This window comes from Tupaia chinensis, unplaced genomic scaffold (genome assembly GCF_000334495.1).
Source record: "Tupaia chinensis unplaced genomic scaffold, TupChi_1.0 Scaffold000644_1, whole genome shotgun sequence".
In the NCBI taxonomy this organism is placed as follows: Eukaryota; Metazoa; Chordata; class Mammalia; order Scandentia; family Tupaiidae; genus Tupaia; species Tupaia belangeri.
The window spans coordinates 639694-647971 of NW_006160165.1; positions in this window are offsets into that span (position 1 = coordinate 639694).

Sequence of the window (8278 nt, forward strand, 5' to 3'; positions counted from 1 at the left end):
AGGAATGAGAGAAGGGCCAGTGGCACAATCCCATGAGCTTCAGGCTAGACACTGGAGACCAAGCTCTCAACAAGGGAGCAAGGAATGGGGCTGGTGGGAAAGAGCACACTGGTGCTACCAGCTGTCCAGAGCTCCCAGAAGCTGTCTGCACACACCAGCCTCCTGCTTCTCTGTCCCAGAAGACCCCATACAGAGACCTGCCCTACTCCTCCACAGCAGGAAGAGGGGAGCCCAGGGAGGTCTCAAGGTCAGGAAAATGAAGGCAGAGATCTCCCAATGAAATAAGAGGGGACTCTTTGGAGAGGTTTTTTGCTTGTTTGTTTGTTTGTTTGTTTGTTTTCACTATAGGGGGCGTGCGCTCCCCAAACAGACAGAGAGAGACAGAAAGTGAGAAATCACCCCCCAGGGGGGATGGTCACGCTGCAATCCCTTCTCCTCCATTTTCCTCTCGGGATCTTGGGCACGCACGCACACGCGCCTGGCATGAGTTTTAAGCCACCGGGTCTGGGACGTGAACCGCGGTCGACTACGTGGGAGTCCAGCGATATAGCCATTACACTAACTGCTGGTTCCCAATAAGAGGAGACTCTTAAAAATGGAGAAATAGAACTGTGGAAATACTCATGCTGAATCTTAAAAGATAGTATTTTAAAGTTTTAAAATGATTTTTTTAATGAAAGATCGCCCACCATCTCCCCAAAATACATATATTTATACATAAAGTAATATATTCGACTATGACCCAGAGCCTTTTCACATACATTCGGTTTTGAAGAAAATGGAATACTATTCAGTCATAAAAATCAACAAAATCTTGGGTTTTGACAGAAAGTAGAAGAATATGGAAGATTTACTGCTGAGTGAAGCAAGCCAGGCTATGAAGGAGAGACATCGTATGTCCCCACTTAATATATACCGAGTGTCCTCACTCTATGACTGAAACTGATTGACTAAAGTATATAGAAACACAGTAAATGGATGTAAATATCAAATATAGTGTGTGAAAGAGTAGAGTCTGAGGAAGGATATTTAGAAGAAAGATAGAGAGACAAAGCATTAATGGGACAGAGAAATGTGGTTTTATCTGTTGAAGATACTTTTATAGTTTTATCAACTGGAATAGGGAGAAATGTTCACATGTTGAAATATTCAGCTTGTAAGCTAAATAATGTGTTTGAATGTAAAAGAGAAAATGAAATAAAAATATGTAAAAAATAATGAATAAAATAGAATGAATACTTCTGTAAAAGAAAAAAAAATAGAGTCATTATTGCATCTCTTAAAGAACAGTAAAAGGTCAGCTTACAGGCTGCTGAAATGTTTCAGAACTCCGTTCCTCTCTTCTCCAGTTCCCAGACTCCGAAGCTATCCAGTGTTTGACTCACTGAGCTCTCCTCTCCACCATGCTCCCTAGGCCCATTCACTCATTCACTTGCTTACTTCTTCCTCTCCACTTGCATCTGTCTTTGGTTCTGACTGTCCCTTCTCAGTGGTCAAATTCATGGAAGACTGGGTTGCACAGAAGTGGAGAGTACAAGGGTGGATATAAAATGGAAAGGAGAGAAGGATGGTGAGAACACAGTTACCAAATACAAGAGTAAGTGTGAACAAGTAGAATGGGTAGAAAGTAGCACAGCGTACTAAAGAACACTGGTCATATTTCAATATATATTTCCGAATACCAGTAGGGAATATTTCAAAGGTGAACCAGAAAGTAACAATAAATGTTGAAGGTGGTGAATATTTTTTCCATGATTTGATTATTATGCTTTGAAAAATTACACTGTAACCATGGAGATGCACAACTACACATAAATTAGAAATTACAATAAAAATATTTTTAACATAATGTTGGAAGTCCTAGCCAATGCTATTAGAAAAGAGAGCAAAATAAAAGGCATTCAGATAGGAAGCGAAGAAGCTAAATTATACCTATTTACAGATGACATGATTATATAGTAGAAAACCCAAAGGGATCCATATTGAAAACTCCAAGAAGTTAAATGAATTTAGTAATCAAGATACAAAGTCAATATACAAAAACCAATAATATTTTTATACACCTACAATGAACAAACCAGGACAGAATTGAAGAAAGCAATCCCATTTACAATAACCACCAAAAAATGGATCCAGGGGCCAGCAGGTGGCTCAGTGGTTAAGGCCCTGGACTCCCACGTGGCTAACTGCAATTAGGCTAACTGCACCACACCCAGTATCTTCAATCTCGCACCAGGCACATGTGTATGTGCACCCAAAACCCTAAGAGGAGAATAGAGGAGAAGAGATTGTGGAGTGACCATCCCCTCTGAGGAATGATTTCTTGCTTTCCTCTTTCTGTATCTCTGTCTTTCTCTTTCTCTCTCTTTCAGTCTCTCTCTCTCTCTCTGGTGAGCACACAGGCCCTATGGTAAAAACCTAAATAATAATAATAAGAAGAAGATACCTAGGATAATATCAAATCAAAAGCATAAAAGAGCCTACAAGGAAAACTGAGAAAAGAAATTTAGTATCATACAAAAAAAAATTATAGGAACATCCTGTTCTCTTGGATTGGAAGAATCAATAAAATAAAAATGTTAGTTCTACTCAAACTAATTTACATTTTAATTGTATTTCCAGTCCAGTTACCTATGACTATTTTTTTTTACCAAAATAGAAAAAATTATAAATTGTGTCTGGAATCATAAAAGGCTCTATATTGCCAAGGCAATACTTTGCCAAAAGAATAAAATAGGAGGCATCTCATTACCCAACTTTAAAATATATTTCATAGTGGTGATAATCAAAACAGCATGATACTGGGACAAAAATAGACACATAAACCAATGGAACAGAAAAGAGAATCCAGAAATAAAACCCATATCTTACAGTCAGCTCCTCTTTGACAGCAGGTATAGGACAATGCAGTGGAGAAAAGAAAATCTTTTCAGCAAATGCTACTGGAAGAACTAGATATCCACCTGCAGAAAAATGAAACTGGACCCTTACCTCTCAACATTAATAAAAATCAACTCAGAATGTATCAAAGATTTACGTATAAAGCCTCAAATTACAAAACTACTAGCAGAAAATGTATAGAAAACTTTTGGAGATATTGGAGTAGACAAATATTTTTTTAAATAACATCCCTAAAGCATGGGCAACAATAGTTCCCAAAATAGACACATGGGAAAACATCAAGATAAAAGGCTTCCTCGCAGAAAAGGAAACAATAATTGGAGTAAAAAGACAATGCTTGAGAGATCAGCGGATGGTGTAATGCTTACATCTCTGGACTCCCATATAGTCGACCACAGTTCAAGTACTGGACCCAGTGGCTTAAAGTTCACACCCAGCGCATGTGCATTTATGCCCAAAATCCCGAGAAGGGATTGCAGTGTGGCTATCCCACTTGAGGAGTGATTTCTCACTTTTTATTTCTCTATCTTTTCCAGCAAGCACATGTACCCTATAGCAAAAATCTCTCTCTCTCTCTCTCTCTCTCTCTCTCTCTCTAAAATAAATAAATAAATAAATAAATAAATAAATAAATAAAGGCAACACTTGAAATTGGAATATTTGCAAAGTATTCTTTAGATAAGGAATTGATACCTAGAATATATAGGAAACTCAAGCACCTTATTCATTAAAAAAAAGAATAATCCAATTAAAAAAATGGGCAAGTAAATTGAATAGACAACTCTCCAAGGATGATTTATGAATGGTCAAGAAACATAAAACAATTTTTCAAAGTCTTTTGTCAGAAGGAAATGCTAATTAAAACCACAATGAGATACCATTTAACCCCAGTTAAAATGGCTAGAATCAAATAAATAAAGAATAACAAGTGTGGTGAGGCTGTGGTGAAAGGATAACCCTCTTACACTGTTGTGGTAAGATAAATTGGTACAACCCCTGTGCAAAACAATATAGAGTTTTCTCAGGAACCTACAGATAGAGCTTCCATATGACCCAGTAATCCCAATCCTTAGTATTAACTCAAAGAGCAGAAAAGCACTCAATAGGAAGGACCTTTGCACATCTTTGTTTATTGCAGTGTTATTTACAGTTGCTAAGACATGGAACCAACCTGACCAAAAATCGATGACTGTGTTGAAAAAAAAGTGACATATATACACTGTGGAATATTATATATCTATAAAAAATGAGTTCCGATAATTTGACTCAAAATGGATAAATACGAAAGACTTAATATTTAGTGAACTGAGCCAGACTTTGAAAGATATACATTGTATATCCCCACTCGATTTGTACGGAATGTCTTCCTCCACGCCAGAGGTTGAACAATCTGAAGATGTGGTTGTGGAGAGAATGGGTGTGGATGCTAGAGACTGTAAGGGGAGAGAGCAGGTGGCTGAGTGGGTGGTGGACTGTGGACATGAGGTAAAAGGGGAGGAGTTTCGATAGATGGAAAAATGATCATTTCCCTGTAAAAAGAAAAAAAACTGAAGTTCAATGGTCCCTTCAGCTTTATTTTGTTGCGTTCAGTAAAATTAAATTGAATACATATTTAAAATAAAAAAGAGAAAGAAAGAAATATTATAGAAAACTTTATCCCAATATACTCAACTGTTTAAAATAAATAAAAAAAAATTTATTGAAAGAAACTTGACACAGAAAATCTTAATAACCATACATGTATGTGATGAAGACATCAAATTTATATTTAAAAATCTTCCCATGGAAGAAACTTTCATTTAAGATAGTTCAATAATAAATTCAATAAAATACATAGGGAAAAAATGACAAAATTACAATAAAAAGTGTTAAGAGTAAGGATAAAAAAAAAATAAAAAAAAAAAAAGAATTACCCTGGAAAACATCTTTACTTTGCCCACTAAGAAAGGTATGACCAGAAGTGACATTTTTTTCACCTTTTGCTCCATATGGAAGAGAGAATAATATGCTGTCAATATTTTGGGTATTCTCATTCAAACATCAGTTACTCTTCAATTTGAGAATTAATGTCAAGTTAAGACTTTGGGCTTTTGGGACCAGCAGTTGGTGTAGTGACTATGTTGCTGGACTCCCATGTGGTTGACCACAGTTCAAGTCCCAGATTCGGTGGCTTAAACTCACGCCGGGCATGTGTGCTTGCGTGCCCAAGATCCCAAGAGGAAAATGAAGGAGAAGCGATTGCTGCGTGGCCATCCCCCCGGGGGGTGATTTCTCGCTTTCTGTCTCTCTGTCTTTCTCTGACGAGCGCACACGCCCTATAGCGAAAACCTCTCTATAAAAAAAAAAAAAGAAAAAAAAAAGACTTTGGGCTTTTTACATCTCCTTCATCCAGAAGTTTTAATAGCCATACAAACAGTACAAAAGAACTTTTTAAAGTTTATGGAAAACATTGAATTAAAGTACAAGTATATTCATTTATTTTTTTTACTTTTTTTTGAAATGTTTTTGCGATGGGGCGTGTGCACTCGCAAGAGAGATAAAGAGACATAGAGAGACAGAAAGCAAGAAATCACTCCCTTGTGGGGGTGACCATGCCGTGATCTCTTCTCCTCCATTCTCCTCTCAGGATCTTGGGCATGCACACACATTCTCCCAGCATGAGTTCAAGCCACCAGGTCTGGGACTCAAACCACAGCCAACTACATGGGAGCTCAGTGACATAGTCATTACACCAACCTGCTGGTCCCTAAAGTGTAAGTTTATTTTGATGCAATTTTTTTTTTTTTGAAATCTATGCATAGGTCTTTCACATTGGGTATTTTTCTGCCATACTATGAGGGATCCTTAAAAAGTTCATAGCAAATGGATATTATACAAAGGTATACAAGGATATCAAATTTTTGTATCAAATTAAACTTACTTTATTTTCATTTTTTATGGACTTTTTGAAGTCTCACAGTATTTGATTTACCCTACTTGCACACATTCCTTAGCTACTGTCCAGTTTGGCAGAAAAATACATTAATGAAGGAAAGAAAGCAAATGAATATAGTAAATGGGAAAGAGACACATGACCAATACAAGTCAAAAGAATTAGACGATTGCATTTTGTCAGCAAAGGTGTACAAACGTACATCTGTGTGTGAGTGTGCAACGGTGTGTACGAGTGTGTGTCTGTGCAACTAGCAAGTGAATGACCATTGCTCTGTCTTTTCACTTGGATTAGGGGAAAATAAATGCTCCTCTATTTTCAAAAATTAGCTCTAAATGACCATATATCCTTTTTTCCTCTTGAAAGTTTAGTGTTAATAAAAAACAGAAAATTTTTCATGGATAAATCCATTATGCAATTTTAATTAACCTCATAAAGATATACAATGTCCCAACCACAAGACATATTTATAGTGCCAGCCAAATTAATATTTTAAACTAAATTAAAGCACTTAGCCCATTTCAAATCATATATAATGCCTATTTTATAGGACTAACATCAATAATTTCTCTACCTCGAGATAGTAGTGAATTATGAAAATTAACCAAAGTGAATCCTCCTTCGAACAGCAAAGGCTTAAGTCTTAGAATCATTTGGACTCACCACAGTAAAACAAAGCATAAATTGTTCAGTAAAGTAGCACCTTCCATAAGACTATAGCTGACTGTGTTTTTGTTTTTGATTTTTTAGACTTTTGCCATAGGCATGTGCACTCACTGAAGAGACAGAGAGAGAGAAAAAAATGAGAAATCATCCCACAAGGGAATGGCCACTTCACAATCCCTCCTCCTCCAATCTTCTCCTGGGATTTTGGCCATGCATGCACAAACACCCAGAGTGTTTTACAAGCTACTGTGTCCAGGACCCAAGCCATGGAGTTGACCATGTGGAATCCAGTGCCTTAATTACCACAACACCTGTTGGTCCTACAATAGTTTTTTGTTTTGTAAGCCTCCCCCCTTTAGGACACATGTGATCTCTAGAGAGAGAGAGGCAGAGAAAGTGAGAGGGAAAATGAGAATCACACCCCAGGGGAATGGCCATGCCTCAATCCCTTCTCCTCTATTCTTCTCCCAGAATCTTGGGACATGCACACACACACACACACACACACACCTGACATGAGTCTGAAGACACCAAGTATAGGCCTCGAACTGCAATTGGCCATGTGGGAGTCCAGTGATGTAACTGCTACACCATTTGCTGGCCCCATCCTTTTTTTTTTTTTTAATTAACGTTATTTATGTAAATTTGAACTTTCATGATACTACATATAAGAATAGGTTGTATAGGAATAATACGGCTCATTGTGTTTGGAGTTCAGTTTAGCAAACATGCATTACCAACCATAAACAAATACGACTTGTGCCTGTGCCACATGGGTGCAGAGTTCTCAATATCTAGCATATAAGGGATCCGAGAACATGAGGATAACTTCCTTGCTCGTCTTTGTTCAGATCGAGTGAAATGAAATGCAGATAATTTAAGTTGGAAAATAAGTATGAAGGTGGAAGGTGACGTATTGGCTTAAAATGTAAAGGGGATTGCTCCCAGGCAAATTAAGAAGAAAGCAAAGTGAACTTTGAGTTCCCTTCCTTTGCTGATATCCCTATTTCTGATGACTTTCCCTCAATAATCCTCTTCTACCCCCTCAAAATATCATTCTACAACGGACATCTTTATCTGTGACTAGCTGGGAAAAGATGGGCCTCTCAATGCACCTTATACTCCAAACCCATCCCCACATTTTGTTATCTATCCAGTTATGCTATTCATCTTTGGCTTCTCTGCTGCTGGTAAAACATGTGCTTCTCTTTTTTTTTTTTTTTTTGACTTTTTTAAAAAATTTTTTTTTTTTTCTTTATCCATTTATTTATTTTTATTTGACCACAGAGGGATAGAGTGAGAAAGAGAGTGAGAAAGAGAGAATGCAAGCTGCCAGATCTGGGACTCAAACCAAGGCCAGCCATGTGGGAGTCCAGCATCTTTAACCACCATGCCACCTGCCGGCCCCAACATGTGCTTCTGAGAATAACTGGGAGCATGTGACTCTGCATGGTGCTGGCCTAGCAGAAAATCCATTTGAAAGAGTAGAGCATGATGGTTATTTGTGCAACAGAAGAGGATGGATGAATTATAGATGTATTTGATGAGAGAGCAGTGATTTTGAATGCAACATGGATGATAAAAAGCCTTTGGAAACGTTGACAAGACTCTTTAAAATGAACTACTTCAGTGGCTGTCTCAAATCTCATTGGGCAAAAGAATATCAGAATATCAACTAAGAGTCCTAACAGATAATGCCATGACTGAGATTTAGCTCAATAACAGAGTGACGAAAGGGCCCCTCTTCCAAGAGGAAGAGGAGGTGGTCTCAGGCATTCC